Source organism: Vulpes lagopus, chromosome 15 (genome assembly GCF_018345385.1).
Source record: "Vulpes lagopus strain Blue_001 chromosome 15, ASM1834538v1, whole genome shotgun sequence".
NCBI classification, from domain to species: domain Eukaryota; kingdom Metazoa; phylum Chordata; class Mammalia; order Carnivora; family Canidae; genus Vulpes; species Vulpes lagopus.
Genome location: NC_054838.1, coordinates 37,350,579 through 37,371,022, shown reverse-complemented (window position 1 = coordinate 37,371,022; position 20,444 = coordinate 37,350,579). Strand labels below are relative to the sequence as shown.

Sequence of the window (20,444 nt, the reverse complement as noted above, 5' to 3'; positions counted from 1 at the left end):
GCAAACTCCTGACATAAGGATATGGCAATAAACATTAATTTCTACCAACCTCACAAGAGAGAGACCAGACATTATTATTACTCTTATTTCCTGAGGAAAGTACATAACACCACCTGGGAAGTAGTTTTCTTTTAAATTTTTTATGCATCTGAGTCATATGAAGGGTTAGCTATAACCATGATTAAAAGAAAATGGGGAGAGAGGAATGTGCTTCATGACACAGTGGGGCTGCGACTAATACACTGAGAATATGGAAAACCTATAGAGTCAAATGACTCAGTTTCTTCAAGGAAGTAATTCAAGGGGGAGAAACTATAAATCAAAAGATACTTAAGAGATGTATCAACCAAAGGAAATATATGGGCCTTCCTTAGATGATTATTAAAACAACTCAAAATTGTGTGTATGTGTGTGTGTGTGTGTGTGTGAGAGAGAGAGAGAGAGAGAGAAATTTGGAACTTGATTAGATATTTGAGCATATTAAGTACATTTTAGGTTATCTTTAAAATTCTTGATATAATATTATATCTAGTATTTGCTTCAAAATAATCCAACTATAAAGTAGGAAAGGAAGACAGAAGGTATACATAAAACAAAAGCAGCTGAGTTAATTAAGGTAGGAATCATGAGAGGCGCACAGGTTTCATCGCATTAGTCTTTCTAAGGGTACTGTATGTTTTAAATTTTTCATACCAAATTTTTAATTATTTAAAATCCCATTAACCAGCAAATAATAGATTCTTGTTTCTTGTATCTTGAAAGAATCCAATCAGTATAGAATTCCTGTCAAGATTAAATGTAGTACCCCATGTAGAACAGGGAATCTAGTGGCTGACAAAAAGAGAGAGAGAGAGGGAGGGAGGGAGAAAGAGAGAGAGAGGCTCCAGATATGGTGGTTAAAGCATTATTATGTTTCAAGATTTTAGCTTACTTCTTTTTTTTTTTTTTAACTTCAGCCCTATACAATTCAGAGAAATTCTATGTCAACCTTATGCAAATAATGTAGACAAAACGGAATTCCTATACTTCCAGGATCCATTCAGAAAGAGAATCTTTTCCAGTAATACCTCTTTAATTTCTTGCCTGGCGTCCAGTCAGGGAGGCTTCTTTAAGGCCAATATACCTGATGCATACTCTACTCCCAGACTCAGAGCTGGGTAACTCCCCAAGTAGCTCTTTGCATTACTAACTTTATTGCTCCTTTCCCCTAGAAGTCTGACATACCCAGTTACTCTCTCCACCTTGACCTTGCTTCCTCTCAGAGTCCATTTCATTTCTCCAGCTAGGCTGGACTCCTCAGGACAGCCCTTCCAACTCCTAAGGCATGAGTAGCCCTATCACCAGCTTCAACATGACATCCCACAGCAAAGCTGACCTACTTTCAAAGTGCTTCCTTCTTGTCCATCCTTCTATCCCAGACCATCATACTATCCAGCCTAGCTGGTACCAGGACTTTCAACCCACCCCTCTGGTGTCTCACTCCCTTTCTGCTGACACTTCACTTCCATTTTGCAGTGGACTTTGTCCAGATTTTACAAAAATCAACGTGTTCAGGATAACAAGTATAATGGTCTCTTGTGGCCTCCCTAAAATTGTTACCACATTGTTGTTGACCTAGTTATTACATTTAGTGTTACCAGAAATCAACTGGCTCAAGCAATTCTGGGAGTATTTCGCATTTATTTATTTCATCTTCACTAAATAGGATGACCTTGTAGAACACAATTGGTTATTCCCAAAAGTGGACCTAATGGCAGGCATCATTAAAGCTGATGCAATTTCCAAGAATGCTGGGTTCCATATTCTCTTTGAGGGCAATTATACAAAACTCTCATATTCTACCACTGCCTATTCCAGTTGGACCAAAGGACTTAGGATAATTTCGTGTGCAACAGGATATATATTCAGCATGGAAAGAACAGAGATTAACACCACCTTCAACTAAATCCCATCCCCTAGGCCTCAGTTCCATCACCAGTAATATGAGCATTTTTTGAAGACTTGTGTCTGTCCCATATCTATTCCTCCAAGAGTCCTTCGAAGTCAGGGACTGTATTTCATTTTCTGTGTATCTTCAATGCCAAACCCAGTTCTATCAAACAGAAGACATTAATTTTGAATGATTGGCTGTGCAAGGTTCTGTAAAATTTTTGACTTCCACGGAAGTATTCCAAACCCCTGACACCATCAACAACTGTGTATGGCAGTAATAGCCATGCATTTGTGATGAAAAAGAGCCCTGAGCACATTAAAACCTGTCCTAAGTTATGAGATTCAGTTCTAGGCCTCGATTCTAGAGATGACAGAGTGCAACGGAAAGTATGCCGGACTCTGCCCTTGGACCTGTGCTGTCCTGGGGAAACAACAGACTTGCGCCAACCACAGATGTCAGGGTCAGAGAGGCCTGAATGTGAATTGGTTCCATCAGTCCTCCACTTCAGCTGCTGGCTGTAAGAAACAGAACTTAATTGAGCAACAGTAAGCAAAAGGTGGATTTTATTTTTTTGGATGATGAGAAAATCAACACAAACTCACAGGCAGGGAGTGCAGACAGGCCCCAGGAAGATCTGGTGCCCAAATCGAAACGCATACCTTCAAAATCAGGCCACAGACACACCTCACCACTGAGTCCTGCTCTCTCTGGGACCACATGATACCCTCTTCCATCACCCTGCACCCCTCTCTCTGTAGAGGAAGTTTGCTCATTCCACTTGTAAGCAGGCTAAACATGGCTGTCCAGATCCTATTTTTTTCTCACCATGCAGGTCAAGTACCCACAGCAGCTGGCTTGTGGCCCTGAGGTTTATTCCCAATTTTCTGGGGGATGCAGTCTGATTGTCTCCCCATCCTGGACTGACAATCTCTGCCAGCCCACCCAAAAGAGGCTGTGGGAGTCTCTACCTTCTGAAGAATGGTGATTTTATGCAGGGATAGCAGATGATCAGCCTCCCATTTTATGGGCTTACGCTGCAGTTATGAAGGATATTTAAGGTTGAGATCAGTTCAGTGGCTATTGCATCAGCCCAGAAGAGAAATGATGAGAGCTTCAGCAAAAATCAGAAAAGCTATCAAGGGAATAAAGAAGAAAATGAATGGAAGAAGTATGAAAGAATCAGAGTCACAACATTGGGTGTGGGGAATGAGAAAGGAAGGTTTCTGGTCTTGAGAGGGAGAGATGGCAAAAAAAAAAAAAAAAAAAAAAAAATTGAAGAAGACAACCAGGAGGAAAGGCAAATTCGGGTGGGGTCAGGGTGGTGGTGGAGAATGGACAAAGGTATTGTATTTTAACAGAAAACAAGATTTTGCGTGTAAAAATCAGAGAGAGATACCCAAAGATAAGATGGAGAAAGGATGGCTTGCATGATTAGTTACAAACCTCTCTACTTCTATTTCTGCCCTGATTAACACCTGTCAGCAGCTCCTGATACTACAGGATAAAATCCAGCCTCTTATGCCTGGACCTCAAGCCCTTCATCACACAGCCTGTGACCAGCTCTGTACCCTTGGTGTCAGCCACAGCAAGCAATAACCAGCTGCAGCCTCCTCAATGCACCATCTTCTCCTGTCTCTGTGCATTGAGGCATCCTGCTCCCTCTGCCTTCTTCCTCCAGCTGCCTGGCATGCTTCTATTTGTCCTTCAAGACACCTGAGCCAGCCAAGGCTACCTTACTTGCCCTTTTTATTCGGTGTTCTCTGTACTATTCCTTCCTGGGTCCTGGCAAACCGCTAAATTGCAATCTGACATTTTGGTCCATTTCCCCCACTCCCCAACCCCAGACTAGGAATCCATGAATTCAGGAAGTGTGGTTTGCATCTCAGTATCCTCAATGCCTGCTACAGAGTAACACCTATCAGATATTTTTGAAGTAGCTGGAATGGTGGCCTGACCTCTGCACTGTAGGCACACAAAAACCTTACAGCATTTTCCCTTGCCAGTGGGAATCATCTCTCTCTGTCTCCTTTCCTTCTGCTGCTTTCCCATTACTGTGTATTTCCTCTCTGAGTGAGAATAAAGGAAAATGGATTCCTGTTTCAGCCTTGGCATCAGTTGTGCATCCCCATGGACTTGGTATTAAAGGAGCCATTGACCTTACAAAATTGTGCAGGGAAGAAAAAGAAAACAGACTTGTTTTTTGTTTTTAAAAGATTTTATTTATTTATTAATGAGAGAGAGAGAGAGAGAGAGAGAGAGAGAGGCAGAGACATAGGCAGAGGAAGAAGCAGGCTCCCTGCAGGGAGCCTGATGTGGGACTTGATCCCTGGACCCCAGGATCACAACCTGAGCTAAAGGCAGACGCTCAACCACTGAGCCACCCGGGTGTCCCCAAAACAGACTTGTTTAAAGCAAATTAAAATACATTCAGGGAGGAACTGAGTCTACATGAGCTGCAAATATAAGAAGGAAGAGAAAATAGCATCCTTGAAAATTTATAGTGGGTAAACCAAAGGAAGTTGGCTCATAGGCCTTGGATGCATATTCCCTTTTCATTTTTTCTCAAGCCAGACTGCAATGGGACGGAGAGAATGAGGGACACAGAAGTAAAGAGAGTGAGACAAACTGCTTTTTCAAGAACTTCAGAAACAAGGTCCGGAGGACCACGGGTTGCAGCTTAAAGTGGACTGGAGTGAAATTGGGTCGTATGCTGTGTGTATGTTGAAAGATAAGATGTGAGCTTATCTGTGGGCTGGAAGAGAGATAAAAAGGAAAGGGAGAACTCAAAAGGGACATTACTTGGAGCAAGATCCTGGAGAAGGCCAAAGGGAGTGCGGCCAGGAGCGCAGGAGAGGAAGCACACTCCTTCCTCTACCCAGGTGACAGGGCCCCTACCAGCTTTTCTAGCTCCTCTGCCAACACTGCCTGGAGACCTCCTCCTTTCCAGGCACTCCTTCACTCTCTCTGATCATGCCACAGTTTTTCGGGCCCTGATGGGTCCACACATATTGTTCCCTTCACCTGCAGTGCTGGTTCCCCAATTGCCTCCTACTGAATTCTGACTTACCCTTTAAGACACAACTCAGAGATCCGGGTCACTGAGAAATTTTCTTGATTCTTCTACTCGAGCAAGGAAAATGTTTCTCCTCTGGCACTCAGACTTGTAAGATACACATTTGTTGGTGTACTTATTTCTTCTGACTTCCCGCCAAAATAGGGGTGCCCCAACCAGGGGTACAGATTCATATAGATCACACACTCTAGAAATGTTGAATGAGGGGATCCCTGGGTGGCTCAGTGGTTTAGCGCCTGCCTTTGGCCCAGGGCGGGATCCTGGAGTCCCGGGATCCAGTCCCACATCGGGCTCCTGGCATGGAGCCTGCTTCTCCCTCTGCCTGTGTCTCTGCCTCTCTCTCTATGTCTATCATAAATAAATAAATAAATAAATAAATCTTTAAAAAAAAAAAAAAAGAAAGAAATGTTGAATGAATGAGTGAGTGAGTGAATGAATGAATGAGTGAATGTGGAAAGGAAAAGCCATTGGGTATTTTAGGAGCTTTGAGATGGAGAAAAAGGGTATAACCTCTTCCTGGGCTGAAAAGGTGAATGAGCTGAAGATTAAGGAGAAAAGGGACCCGTCCAGAGCAGTCTCTGTTGGAAAGTCAGAGATGATGGAATGATTTAGAGGTAGAGTGAGAGCTGAGCTGAGGTTTGCATGCCAATGGCACCAACACATAAACAGAAATCCACAAAATTAAGTTCATGACCTTCCTGCAAAGTGAAAAGCAACTTTCCCACAGTCAATAGCTTTATCTGGGAAATAAATTAACAGTGATCAAATCAGATTTGTGAGACCTCAGGGACAGAGTGTCTCAGACAGCTGGGGCTTTCTAAAAGTCATAAAAATACCGACGTTCTGTCCAAGTCCATGATCAAAGGCTTGCCGGACTCACTAATGAAGAAGAAAATCCACTTAACAGTATTAAGATAGCCTTTGATTCCTAATCTTTTGCTGTGTAAAAATCTGAGTTTTGTTCACCAAATAGCATTAAGTATCAATTAGAATATTTTCTAAATCTGTATTGTAAGCACACTAACTAATGTGTGTGACTAGTGAGAAATCACCAGATATAAATCTAATATAAGCTTGAGTGGACTTGTCTCATTCCCTTCCTGGATCTCTGCAATCAGAGAACATCACACGGTGTTAGAGCTATAAGGAAGCTTGAAGAACATCTAGGCAAATCGCCTCGTGTTCTCAGAGGCTGGGGTGGAAAAGTGAATTTCTCAGGCTTCCCTCCTCATTAGCAGTAGAAGTGAGCTGGAAACATGACTTTCCACCAAATGATCTTTTTTCTATGCCATGTCACAAAAGAAATTATGTTCAATTCTTGTTTCGATTAGCGAATTATGCAGTATAGTTCAAAAGTCTCCTGTCCCAAAGAATTAAGTTGAATGTTTTCATGCCCAAAATGGTAACCCCTCAGATAGCCAGAAAGTACTATTTTCTGGAACCCTTCATTTCCTTGGACAGCTTCAGAAAGCCACGGTTTTACTGAACAAATGCTAAGTGTCCTAAGAGTTCTGGAAGAAAAAGATAGGGACAGATGTGGGGGTGGCAGCAGATGATGGAGGAAAGAAGTCTTCAACAGGAAGTCTGGGGGTGTAGATTGGCCACGGCAGAGTGGCACTCCCGACCAAGACAAATGATATGATGATGGAAGATTCAGGGGCCCCTGACTGCCAAATCTGGATTGGAATTAATTTGTTCAGAGCAGTGTTTCCCAGAACACACTCCATAAAACACTAGTTCCTCAATATGCCCCATAAAAAAAATAAAGGAGAAATTCTGTGTTCAAACAAGATTGAGAAATGCTGTACACCCCAGTACACATTAGCATATTAAAGGTGCCAGGTTTTCCTGTGGTCAAGTTTCTCTGTTTTTGTGTAGAGTGTTTTAAAAATGTAAAAACAATTCTTAGCTCAAGGACCATATCGAAACAGGCCACTGTTTAATGTTTAGCTCTTTGCCGACCCTTGCCAAAGAGGCCTGTTTCATGCTTTTATTTGTTTACATAATGCTTATTAACATCCAATTCCTGCTAAACAGAAGACTTCTCTTTTTTTCATGATAATAACACATCTTATTAGAATCGTTATTCATATCATATAAGTATATTTGTCCCAACTACAAACAGAGGGAGGGATCATGAAGGAAAGCTCTTATTGCTGTGGGGGAACTTGGACACGGAGAAAGGACTGAGAAATGGGGACACCTGGGACCATTTGTTCCCCTCATCTCTCACAGAAGGCACAAATGCGTTATTTCTTTCCATGTGAGGATGCTGGGGGGGGGGGGGGATGGAAGGTGGCAGGATGGGGCAGGAGACAGAGTACAGAAAACTTCAAAATACAAAAGAAATCTCCAAACTTCATATCTAATGCTGTGGAAAAGGCCGCGGTGGGGTGCAGAAGGCAATGGGCGGGGGTGCGGAGGCAGAGAGAAACACTGAAGCTCAGAACTGAGAGAGACCTCAAGGGGCCTGGCGTCCGTGCTGCTGCCTCAGTGCAGGCCCCAGAGAAAACTCGGGTAAACCAACACAGACCCCGAATGAGAGAGGGTGGGGTGCCCCAGGAATTGGCTTTGGGGCATCAGAGAGTGTATGTGAGTGTGTGAGTGTGTGTGTACGGGTGGTGGTGTGGTGGCTGGTGTCAGTGACGGAGCAACCAGGCCCAGGAGGGGCTGATCCTAGTCCCCCTGGGGAAGGTCTCCTCCATCCTGGTTCCTCCAAACCGCTTCCAGGGAGTAGAGTCAGCGGCTGCTTCTGGGAAGGGCCCTGCCTGGGCAACGAGCCAGGTGGGAGAGGAAGGCCAGAGCCCCGGATGAAAATGGTTCGGGGGATCCCTGGGTGGCGCAGCGGTTTGGCGCCTGCCTTTGGCCCAGGGCGCGATCCTGGAGACCCGGGATCGAATCCCACGTCGGGCTCCCGGTGCATGGAGCCTGCTTCTCCCTCTGCCTGTGTCTCTGCCTCTCTCTCTCTCTCTCTCTCTCTCTCTCTCTCTGTGTGTGTGTGTGTGTGTGTGTGTGTGTGACTATCATGAATAAATAAATAAGATCTTTAAAAAAACAAAAGAAAATGGTTTGGGGAGTGGCTCTTAGGGGACAGAATGCCATGGAGCCCAGGGTGTCAGAAGAGGCGAGAGACCTAAGTGTATGTCTGTGCGTGCGTGTGTGTCCGTGTGTCTGTGCGTGTCCTGGGGTGGGGGGAGGTGAGATCACTCAAAGGTTAAGGGGTCCTGGGTGCTGAAAGAGAAGTGTCCCTCCTCGTGGGCCCGAGGCTGGGGCGCGACGGGAGCGGCTGGCGGACGAGCAGGGCAGGAGCGCCCGGGGCCCCGCAGGAGGGGAGCTCTGTCCCCGGGCTCAGGGGCCTCGGGAAGGGAGCCTCGCGTCCTCTGGGGACCCATCCTGGGAGTCTGTCGGAGGCGCTGGGCGGCTCGGCCTGCAGCTCGCCTCCGCGGCAGCAGCGCCTTCACTCCACCTCCCGCCCGCCACCTTCTCCGGGCAGGCCTCCAGCTTGCTCCCGTAGGCAGGCAGTTCCCGCTTCTCCTCCTGCACCTGCCCCTCTCCTTCCGGAGCCCGCGCGCCGGGGCGCCCTGTCCGCTCCCGCGGCTCCCGGCCGCCTGCACCAGGCTGGGATCCTTCCCCCGGGCCAGCTCCTGAGCCCTCGGCTCGGCCGTCCCCCTGCCCTGCCTTGTCCGGGCGCAGTACGCCCGCCCCCCGCTCCAGGCTCTGGTCTTTGCCCCGCGCCCTGCAGCCCCCCCCACCTCGCCGCTCCCTGCGCCCCGCAGCCCCCCCCCCTCGCTGCTCCTCCAGGTGCAGGCCCAGCTCGGCCGCCGGGACCCAGCCACGTGGACGGGGCGCCCGGGCTGCGCCCCCGAAGGGCGGCCTCGTGCTGATGCGAGGCTGCGAGCTCCTGGGCTCCTCGAAGCTGCTCCCTCGGGCTCCAGCTCGGCCACACGCTGCTGGGCCTGGCCCAGGTGTCCTTCATCGGGGCCACCTTGTCCTGCAGTCGCTGGGCCCGAGCACCCTGTTCCTCCTGCCGGCCCTTTGCTTCTGCAGCTCCCAAGGTAAGCGATGGGTTTCCGGTCGTGCCCTCTGGAGCGCAGCCTCACTTGGCTCCTTGTGCTCGCACTTCTTTCAGCCGCCCAAGGAGCCTCTCTTGTTCCCGAGTTAGGGCCTTCACCGTGTCCCTCACCGTGTCCCTCACCCTGTCCAACTCCACCTCCCTTGTCAGCACTTTCTCACTGATGGTCCGGATGTCATCTTCCAGCTCCAGGACGCGTGCCACATGGCCTCCCTGTTGTCGGCTCAGGATGTCCCTCTCTTCTACGAGGTCCCCGTGGGACCCGGCGAGCCCCTTGTACTGCTCCCTGAGCTCCGCGTGCTCCTCCTGGCAGTCGCCAGAGCCGCCTCGAGAGCCTGTACTTGATTCCTCAGCTCCGTCACCTGTCCCTCCAGCAGCAGCTTCAGCTGCATCAGGTCATTCCTCTCTTGCTGGCTCTCATCCAGCTGGTTCTGCAGCACAGTGGCCTTGGGGACAAGCAGCAGGATGTCAGCGTCACCATCAGTCTCCTCCAGGGTCACCAGTTCATCCATGGGCCTTGGCTCTCGGAACTGCAAAGGGGGACTCTGCCCACACACCCAGCCCTGGCAGTTCACGTACCAGAATTGGTAGAGCTGGGCTCTGGGTTTGGGCAGGTAGCTGGCTTGGAACTGGACGCTCGTGTGGACAGGGGAGCCGGCAGCTGCATTTTCCGGCACTGAAGACCAGACAAACGTGTGGTAATCCCGAACACAGGCAGCCTCCACCTTGAAGATGTCAATCCAGCCGCTGGCACTGGGCACGGTGCCCGGGGGAAGGGTCTAGTGACATTCCATCTGGGTGTTGGGAGGTAGGTCCATGCTACACTCAGAAAATTGACTCCATCTCCTGGAGGTGCCTGGCAGTAGGGATGATTCTTCCACCTGCCCTCAAGCTATTTGCCCTCCCACACCCGGATCAGCTGTTCATTCACCTTCCCTAAACAGAAAATTTCTTTAAAAAAAAAAATAAGAATGATATTTATTTGGCTTTTTGGAAATATAAATAACAATAGATGACAAAGAGCAAAACAAAACCAAATAAACCCCTGACATGATATATGGTTGATCATTTCCAGGCACAATAGCAGTTACTAATTAATATAACTAATATATAAAATATTAAAAAATAATATAAAAAATAAATTTGATTTTATTTTTACCTGCTTTCCTCCCAGCATTAACTATATGGGGATTTTCGGAAGCTTGAGTTCATAAGAAAATGCCACAGCTGGTTCATGGACCCAATTTCAATGTGTGTATGAAGAGGGAATGTTCCCCACACCACCACAAGCAATGTTCTGGACACCAGGTAGATGTCCTACAATTCAACTCAAGGCTGACACTCCCTGAGATAGCATTGGATTTCACAAGGTAAGAGTTCAGTCCTATGGGATGGCCTCACCTCAACTTCAGATGCCAGGTGTCAGCCAGACAGTTCCCCATGTTTCCAACCAATCGGCTACAAATTAGAGCTTCTAACAACCCTTTCAATTTAGGATGCCAATAGCAGGTCCAGGTTGTTGCCTGTACTTCTGACCAATAGGGTACGATTGGAGATTCCTACAACCTTCTCCTTGGGTTCATTAATCTGCTAAAGAGGCTCACAGAACTCAGGGAAACATTTTACTTACTAGATCACCAGTTTATTATAAAAGGATATAATTCAAGAACAGTCAGATGAAAGAGATGCGTAGGATAAGGTATGGGGAAAGGGCGCAGACCTTGCATGCTCTCTCTGCTCTCTCCAAGCATGCCACTCTCCCCAAATCTCCCTATGTCGACCCATGGAAGGTCTCCAAACCCCATCCTTCTGGGTTTTCATGGAAGCTTCATTACATAGGCATGATTGATTAAATCATTGGCAATTGGCAACTGATTGAAACCCCACTCCTGAGACGCCTGGGTGGCTCAGAGGCTGAGTGTCTGCCTGCAGATCAAGATGTGATCCCAGGTCACGCATCGGGCTCCCCAGAGGGAGCCTGCTTCTCCCTCTATCTATGTCTGTGCCTCTCTCTGTGTCTAAATTTATTTATTCTCTGTGAATAAATTTATTCTCCCTCTATCTATGTCTCTGCCTCTCTCTGTGTCTAATTTATTTATTCTCTGTGAATAAATAAATAAAATATTAAATAAAAATAAAAAACAACTCCACTCCTTTCTCCTTTCTCCTTTCTGGATAACAAGAGGGTGAGGCCTGTCAGTCCCACACTCTAATCACATGGTTGGTTCCATTGGGAACCAGCCCCCATTCTTTAGGGGCTCCCCAAAAGTCACCTCATTAATATATAAAAAATTAGGTCTTTATCTTCCCAAACACTAAGGAAATTCCAAGAGTTTAAGAAGCTGTGAGCCAGGAACCATGGGCAAAGACCAAATATGTATTTTTCATAGTGTTTGGTTATCTGAATGACCACAGGTATATTTCTTATAAATCACAATATCACAGCTTCTAATTCTGCTGGAGACATTTTAGAAAATAGAGTTTAGATCTGAAATCTACATTTCCAATCAAACATTCTAGGTGATTCTGATACAGGTGGCCCAAGACACATTTAAGGGAAAGCTGATAGTAATGGAAGAGTAAGGATGATGATGACCTTGAGGCTGAAGGTCAAGAGACCATTGCATACAATGGGGGTGGGGGAGGGAGGGAGATTTTACTTATCTCAGAGGACATTTTCAAAACTTCTTTAGGAAAGGGACGCCTGGGTGTCTCAGTGGTTGAGCGTCTGCCTTCAGCTCAGGGCATCATCCCGGAGTTCCAGGATCGAGTCCCACATCAGGCTCCCTGCATGGAGCCTGCTTCTCCCTCTGCCTGTGTCTCTGCCTCTCTCTGTGTCTCTCATTAATAAATAAATAAAATTTTAAAAAATAAAATAAATAAACATATTTTTAAAAACTTTAGGAAAAAAGTGTCACCTCTCTTAAATAACTAAATGGAATGAGAAAGGAAGAGCATTCATAGCCCTTACAACGCCCAAGATTCCCTGAGCCTTTGGGGCTGTTTCACAAAGAATCTCTGCCCACACCACTGGAGACTGGTAGGGGTGAGCCAGAAAGGTCTTCACCCCTTTCCTAAATCTCCTGTGGTGGAGCTGAGCCAGGAGAGGCATTCATTCAAGGCTTCAGGAAAGGCTAGTAGAAAACAAGGAAGAAAGCAACATGTAGCTACAGAAACTAACTCCCAAAGTCTCACTCAGCCCAGTAACAGGCTTCATTCTCCAGAGCTTGCAGCACCCCACCCGGCCACCATGGAAGTTTTAGCTTGTTTCTACGGCGTGGGTGGCTTCATTCCAGAGGTGTACTGAAGCAGGTCGCCGTGAGCATCTGTGCGCATCGCTTCCCAGCTCCCGTTCGGTGAGTGTCTTCATGTCGGTAGCTTGAAATTGACCACGGTGGGAATATTTACACCATAGAAATTGGCAAAAATCAGGGCATAGTTTATTTATTTGATTCTGAGAGCTGCTTGCTATACAGTTACCAGCACATCACTGCTTCCAACCTACTACACAGAATGCACAATAGCTCCATGGGTAAAAGCAGACTGTGTTTTAAAACACCTTGCTTTGGGACACCTGGGTGGCTCAGTGGTTGAGTATCTGCCTTTGGCTCAAGTCGTGATCCCGAGGTCTTGGGATGGAATCCCATAACGGGCTCCCCTCGGGGAGCCTGCTTCTCCCTCTGTCTCTCTCTGCCTCTCTCTCTCTGTCTCTCATGAATAAATATATAATATCTTTTAAAAAATAAAAATAAAAAATAAGACATCATGTTTGGAATCCCAAGGCCATCCCTTACTTAGCAGCTATGACCCTTAATCTCAGAGTCTCTGTCTGCCTTCTGTAAAACTGGAGAAAACTCCTTCCACTTTAGGGTGAGAGTTTTATAGAAAGTACTATACAAAGAAACTTGAGCCAAAGCCTGGCACGTGGCAAGTACTGGCAGAGAAGTCTAGACATCATAAGGAATTAAAAGCAGAATCCAGAGAGGCCCCCAGAGAGACAGGAGTTCTCTATCTCTTCTGTGTAATGCTCTTTACTTTCCTGCATCTTCCATGGATGACTGACAGTGAGAATATCTCACTCTATGGACGGGAACTTTTCCTAAAGATTAAGTTGACTAATCCTATCAGGATGTGACCCCACAAAGCCCAGCTATCACAAGAGACACACACATACGGTTTAATTACGGAACCTTCAAACCCATAGTGATGCCGTGTCTAGAGCACTGACTACTTTCTTCAGCAGGTGCCGGCTTCCAGGACAAGTGTGTCAGGGTTCTCTGTATAAACTGAACACTGATTTCTTGAATGACTTATACAGCAATTAGCAAGAATGTGAAATTTTCATGAATCTTGATACAGATTTTACTTCCCGGCCTTAATGGGTAAGAGCCTTCTGCACGCAATCAAGCTGTTCCCAGGTGTCTGAAGATGCCATGAGGCCTCTAGGTCCTCATTATCAACATCAGTTCTCCCCTACTGATACAGTAGCTACAGGAGAAGAAAGGTGCCCTGGCGCTGTAAGAGACAGCCCAGAGACACTGATTGGGTTTGGACCGAAGCCCTGAAATTCAGTTGTTTTCTTGTTATTTGCCTCTCCTAGGGCTAAGAAGATTCACAGTGGATCGTGAGATACATTTCTACAATCTAAATGATTAAGGTTTCAGAACCCAGAGTTTATTCATCTGCTTCTCCTTCAGCCATGATTGGGTGAAAGCAGAGCTATGGGACCCGCAGCTTCCCTGCTTTCTGTCCTTTCCAATCTCTTTGCAAGGGGACCATTATCCTCCAAGGGTCTCTAAAGGGGGTGAATTTTTTTCCATCGGACTTTAATTGATTTAGACCAGAAATTAGTATGCAACCCAGAGTCCCAGATATGTGAGCAGCGAGACAGATCAACATGTCACTTATTTCATTAGCTACAATTTAATTACAAGCAGAAATTCTTTCCAGTTGTATGTTTCCAGCAATCCTTGATGTTCAGAGTATAAGGACAACTTCATTTGGATGCAGAAAAGTTTTCAGGAAGAGCTGCAAAATCAGGCTTGGAAAATTCAAGTGTCTGCAAGAAATAGCTCCCAAAGTATGAGTAGACCAATCCTTAATATTCAGCTTTTTTTTTAAAAGATTTTATTTATTTATTTGAGATGGGGGGAGAGAGAGAGGGAGAGAGAGCACATTAGTGGTGGGGGGAGAGGGTCAGAAGGAAAGGGAGAAGCAGGCTCCATGCTGAGCAGGGAGCCCAATGTGGGGCTTGATCCTAGGATCCTGAGATCATGACCTGAGTAGGAGGCAGACACTTAACCAACTGAGCCATGCAGGAGCCCCAACATCCAACTTTTAATCAACAAATATCTGCTAAAGATCTTCTATGCCTCTGGCATGATGCTGGATGCTGAAAGTACAGGACAAAGAGATTCCTGCCCCATGAGGGAGCTTGTATGTCAATGAAGGATCAACACTAAGACACTGCTGACACTAATAACGATGTGATGACAAATGAAGTTAAGTGTTATGAAAGCCAAGTGCAAGGAGCTACTAAGGAAGTGGTATAGCTCTGCAGGAGTTAGGGGTGGTCCCCTGAGGAAGAGACATTTTAGCCAAAATTTAGAAGCTGAAAAGTGAGCCTGGCATAGCAAAGAGAATATTTTTTTAAGAGTTATTTATTTGAGAGAGATCAAGAGAGAGAGTGAGAATCTCAAGCAGACTCCGTGCTGAGTGTGGAGCCCAACAAGGGGCTCAATCTCACGACTCTGAGATGAGAACCTGAGCAGAAACCAAAAGTTGGATGCTCAACCAACTGCACCACCCAGGCCTCCCTTAAAAAAATTCCCAACTGACTGGTTAAGACTACATTTCTAGGGGAGTAAAAGAGGACATCCACCACTTCCACTGTGACCTCAGTCTGTACTATTTTTTTTTAAAGTAGGCTCCATGCCCAGTGTAGAGGCCAATGTGGGGCTTGAACTCACAACACTGAGATCAAGACTTGAGCTGAGATCAAGGGTTGGACACTTAACTGACTGAGGCACCCAGGCACCCCAAGACTATTTTAGAATAAAGGGCTACCAATAGCAAAGGTCTTGAGGTGGAAAGGAACAAACCCAGAAGCTGAAAGGTCAGTGTGGCTGAAGCACAGTGAGGGCAGACAGGCAGTGCAGAGCAGTGGTCAAGGTACAGATCGGGGCCATTATCTCAAGAGCAAGGGAAGTCACGAAAGCATTTTCAGGGAATGAGCAACATGGTCAGCTTCGCACTTTTTTTTTTTTTAAGATTTTATTTATTTATTCATGAGAGATACAGAGAGAGAGAGGCAGAGACACAGGCAAAGGGAGAAGCAGGCTCCTCATTGGGAGCCCAATGTGGAACTCGATCCCAGGATTCCAGGATCATGCCCTGGGCCATAGGCAGGGGTTAAACTGCTGAATGACCCAGGGATCCCCCAAGCTTCGTACTTTTTGATGATCATCCTGGCTATCGCGCAGAGAGTGGGCTGGAGGGCGGCAAGAGAGGCTGTAGGAGGCCAGCCAGGAGGCATTGCTGGAATCTAGGAAAGTAATGTGGATGTGCTCCCAAACACCAGAACACTGGAGACACAGCCTCAGTGAAGGAAAATTCTATGCAACTAGAGCTTCTAGAGCTACCAGGAGATGGGAAGGGGTGTATACTGTCCATCAGACCACGGCCACGTGGCTCAGTGACCAAGACTTCCAGAGTGTGAGTCTCAGAGTCCACAGAGAGCCCCTGGCAGAGCCTGGGTGATGGGCTGCAGGCTCGCCTGTGTCGTTTCTACTGGGACAGATACTTAGCTGCACTACACTGCAGCCCGAACACTGCTCGGCCTTTCATGAGTGAAGAGACACCGGGCAGAGGAGGAAGAGGCCCAGAAGAGGCAGGACTGTGACTGAGACATGAAGGAGGTGTCTAGTGGCCCAGTGACCTCACGCCAGCCACCTTCCCTCTGGTGGCCTGGCTTGTTCAGCTCATCGCCAAATAAGGCCAAGACGGTGCTTCCATGGAGGTTCGTGGGGGTTCACAGAAAGTAAATGGTTAATATGCATAAAGCAGTATAAAGTGCAGAACCTGCCCCCATAGTCTTCAATAAAAGGCACTTGTTGGCTTTCTTATCTGGTGGGTCCATTGCAGTTTGGACCAGGCGCATGTTCGAATCTCACCTCTGCCACTGAGGCCTTGTCACTCTGGGGAAGTTAGTAAAGGGCTCTGGGCCTCAGCTTCCTCACCTGTTAAATGGGGTTGATAAACCCTCCCCGAAAAGGTGTCCATGGAGAGTAAAAGAGTCGATGCTACTGGCTCTCCTTCCTCCTAGGGCTCCCTCCCAGCGAGGCTCACCAGGAGCAGCCTTCTCAGAGCAAGAGTGAGCGCTGAGAGGAAACTCTGAGTGCAGATCAGAGGACTTCGGGGATCCAGGTAACACTCTCCAGACCTGCAGCTCTGCACAAGGAGGAGGAAAATTATTCAGAGTGAAGCCGAATCTGCCAGATATCCCCGGGGGGAAGCTCTAATTAGCATTTAAAGAGATGCTGGGAATGGCTATCTCTGATAAGGTAAAACCCTCCTGCTTGGAAGTCTTCCGCGCTAAAAATGTGCATCCTGCTCCACAGGGCAACAAAGGAAACCTCCAGAGTCCTCTTCCTGTTTTTCAATTGAGGAAGGGTGGCTTGTGCTTTTTCTGCCAGGTCCAGCCCGGTCAGGGTCCAGAGAGCTTGCTCTGGGTGGTGCACTATTATTCCTGTGTTCAACGCAGTCCTGAGCAGCGACCAAGTGCCAGGCACCTTGCTGTGGGGCGGCGGGCGGGGGCCGGGGAGTTGGCGCACACCTGGAGGGTGCTCACAGCCCTTGGGGGCCAGGGCGGCAGCATGATAGACACCGACTGGGGAAAGCGCTGCGGGGGCCGGACGCTGAGCAGCCACTGCCCCCGTGGTACAGACTTCACAGAGGGAACGTCTGAGCCTTGTCCTGTGAGTAGAAGGCCAAGGAGAACAGGCGCTGGAGCGGGGCACTGCGCAAACATCATCTGCAGTCGGCAAGAAAGGCAGTGCGAGTGGAGCAAAGGCAGGGGAGGCGAGAGGGGAGCTCAACAGCTGAGCTGAGCTGCAACACGTTCTGTGAAACAATGAGAAATGTACCTGTTGGTCTCCCCGTCCCCAGGTGCCAGCAGCTCCCGAAACCCTTGTCTGTCTATTCCTAATGATAAAAGGACTAGGAGTGTCTCTTGTTCTAACACGGGGACTCTGTGGGGGCTGGTCTCTGGGAAGACCAAGACAGGATTAGAAGTTTGGAATTTTCAGCCCTATCCCCCAACCTCCAGAGGGAGAGTTCATAACTGACCATGCCTACATGAGAAAACCTTCACAAAACCCCAATATTGTAGGGTTCAGAGGGCGTCCAGGTTGGCAATTCATCCACACAGGGAGGGTGATGAACCCCAAGTACATAGGGATGGAAGCTCCTGAACTCAGGACCTCATCCTATGCATTTCTTTCATCTGAATATTCCTTCGTATCCTTTATCATATCTTTCAATAAACTGGTAAACATGTTTCCCTGAGTTCTACAAGCCACTCTAGCAAATTACTGACCCTGAGGAGGAGGTCACTGGAAACTTCCCCCTATAGCTGGTTGGTCAGAAGACCAAATGATAACCTGCGTTTGCAACTGGCCTCTGAAGTGTGTGTGTGTGGGGGGGCATTTTATGGGACTGAGCCCTTAACCTGTGGGATCTGATGCTATCATGTCAGAATTAAGTTGTAGGACACCCAGCTGGTGTCACAGAGAACTGCTTGCTGTAGGGAAAAAACCCACACATTTAGTGAACAGGAGCATGAGAAGTGAAGTGTGCTGTGTGAGTCCTAAAAGACTCACAGTATAAACATACAGTGGGGAAGAACTGGGTTTCTCCCTAAGTAAGAAGGGGATAAACTGAGTTTCTTTCCACTGTATATCCCCAAGAAGAAAAGCCAGCCTGACAGAATGAAGAATGAAGGCTTGAAGACCATCCAATATTGGAAACAATCTCAATGTTCAGTACTAGGAGAATGACTGAATAAACAGTAAGGAAACCACTCAATTGACTATTCTGCAGCTATTAAAATCTTCACAAATAATATTAAAATGCCCATAACAATATTAAGAAAAAAGATATAAAGTAATAAAAATAATATATTAATGCTATCTAAAAGAAAATGGAAAAATAATTAAAAAGCAAATAAAATATTGGCAAATGAGGGGATTCCTGGGTGGCTCAGTGGTTTAACGCCTGCCTTCGGCCCAGGGCGTGATCCTGGAGACCCAGGATCGAGTCCTGCATCAGGGTCCCTGCATGGAGCCTGCTTCTTCCTCTGCCTGTGTCTCTGCTTCTCTCTCTCTCTCTCTCTCTCATGAATGAATAAATAAAATCTTTAAAAATATATATTGGCAAATGATTTTTGTAAATGATAATGAACTAGGAGTGATTTTTTTAAAAAATTTAATTAGTTTTTTCAAAGCCCTTCATTAGCACATTATAATGCTAAGGTATGCACAAAACATATACGGAGATAATTACATGCCTATTCAGACGTATGGAAATTATGTTTCTCACTTCACCCTCTCTTGCTGGAAATAGCAAGCTAGCCATGTTTGAGGTCAGCTAAGTTAACATGCAATCAGTGCTCATCAGCTTGTATGCCCAAAACCATGCCATGTACTGTGGGATTTAGACAAAAAAAATCATGAGATACAGACCCGAGCTCACAATTCTTAAAGAAGCAAGCCCAGTACAAGTGCAGACTCTGGGGAATGGCAGGTCCTCATTACTCACTGGACAAATGAGTGAATGAATGGATGGATATGGGTCCATGCGGACTAAACATATATAGGCAGGACTGTCTATAATTGGCTCAGCAGCCTCCTTGACCCCAGCCCCTCAGTGGCAAAGCTTGGAACTAGTCCTAGAATTCCTTTATGGTAGGATTCTGATCAGTTCTGCTAAAGAGAGGCTCTTGAGGGACTCTGGAAGACTGAGGAGAAGTAGAGGTCAATATTCCACAGGGGCAACTGTTCACAGGCACCTGGGTATTTGGCAGAAGGCAGATGTTCAGGGATTACCTGGAGAATCATCCTTTCCCATGCTGCAAACCTGAGTTGCCAACCATGGGAACTTTCTGGACATCATTCCCCTTGGAGCTGCACCCGAGTTCAGTGGGAGGCAGCTTCCTTGAGATGGCTGAACTCCGTGGTTTCTTGAAAACAAAAATCTCCACCTTCCAGTACCCACAGACATTGCTAATTCCCTATATCAAACCTCTTCCTGGGCAGCCTGGGTGGCTCAGTGGTTTAGCACCGCCTTCAGCCTGGGGTATGATCCTGGAGACCCGAGATTGAGGCCCACGTCAGGTTCCCTGCATGGAGCCTGCTTCTCCCTCTGCCTGTGTCTCTGCCTCTCTCTCTCTCTGTGCCTCTCATGGATAAATAAATAAAATCTTAAAAAAACAAAAACAAAAACAAAAAACCCTCTTCCTACTTGAAATACCTAGAGTGGCTCCTGCTCTGAGCTAATCATGACTATTATGGATGCCATACAGTGAAATGCAAGACTGAATGGATCCTGGGATTCCATAAGCTCTAGAAATCCTGGCAAAGTCTGAATCATGGGATCCAGGCTAAGCTAGAAGAAGCAACCAGACATGGGAATTATGTATACAGATAAATGACTCTCCTTCCTGCTTACTTTCTTCAATGATCCCTTCAATCCTTCCCTCACTCATTCAAGTTTCTTTCTATAAGAAAGAAACTTTATCATCAGAGGAGATGAGAAAATCATGTCACATGCTTTTTTAAAACAACTGCTAATAAATATTGATCTTCCCCAGGAAGATCTCATTTGAACAGTTAGTTTGGTTTCCTGGCCAGTGGTGGCGAACTTCCCGAAATAAGCCTAAGGTCAATCTTTGCCAAGTTGCCAGGATGTCTCAAGTCCAGGCCACCTATTTCCTGGGACAACTTCCAGATGAATACACCCCTACATGCAGAGACCATGGAAGAGTAGTGCAAAGCACACACTCATCTCAAGGGCAGATTTGGCCATCTCATTCATATTCACTGTCCTCCCATTCAATACACACGTGTCGAACTTCCACTCTGTGCTAGACACTGATGGTGGGTAACAGAGACATGATGACAATAAGACATGTCCTCATCCTTGAGGGACTCGTGGTCCAGGGTAGTAACAAATCCTAAAATCGCAATCACAGAAGAGTACTTCTTTTAGAGTCAAATATGGTTTCAACCTATGTGCTATTATAAAATAAAAATAAAGACCAAGAGACAAGATTGAGCAGTAAGGAAAGTCATTTTACTCCCACAGAGACA

At 46.7% G+C, this 20,444-nt stretch overlaps 1 pseudogene; it reads right to left on the bottom strand.

Annotated features, from left to right (window-relative positions):
* Window positions 1-8,463: 8,463 nt before the first annotated feature.
* LOC121476197 lies at window positions 8,464-19,203 on the bottom strand (annotated as a pseudogene).
* Window positions 19,204-20,444: the final 1,241 nt, after the last annotated feature.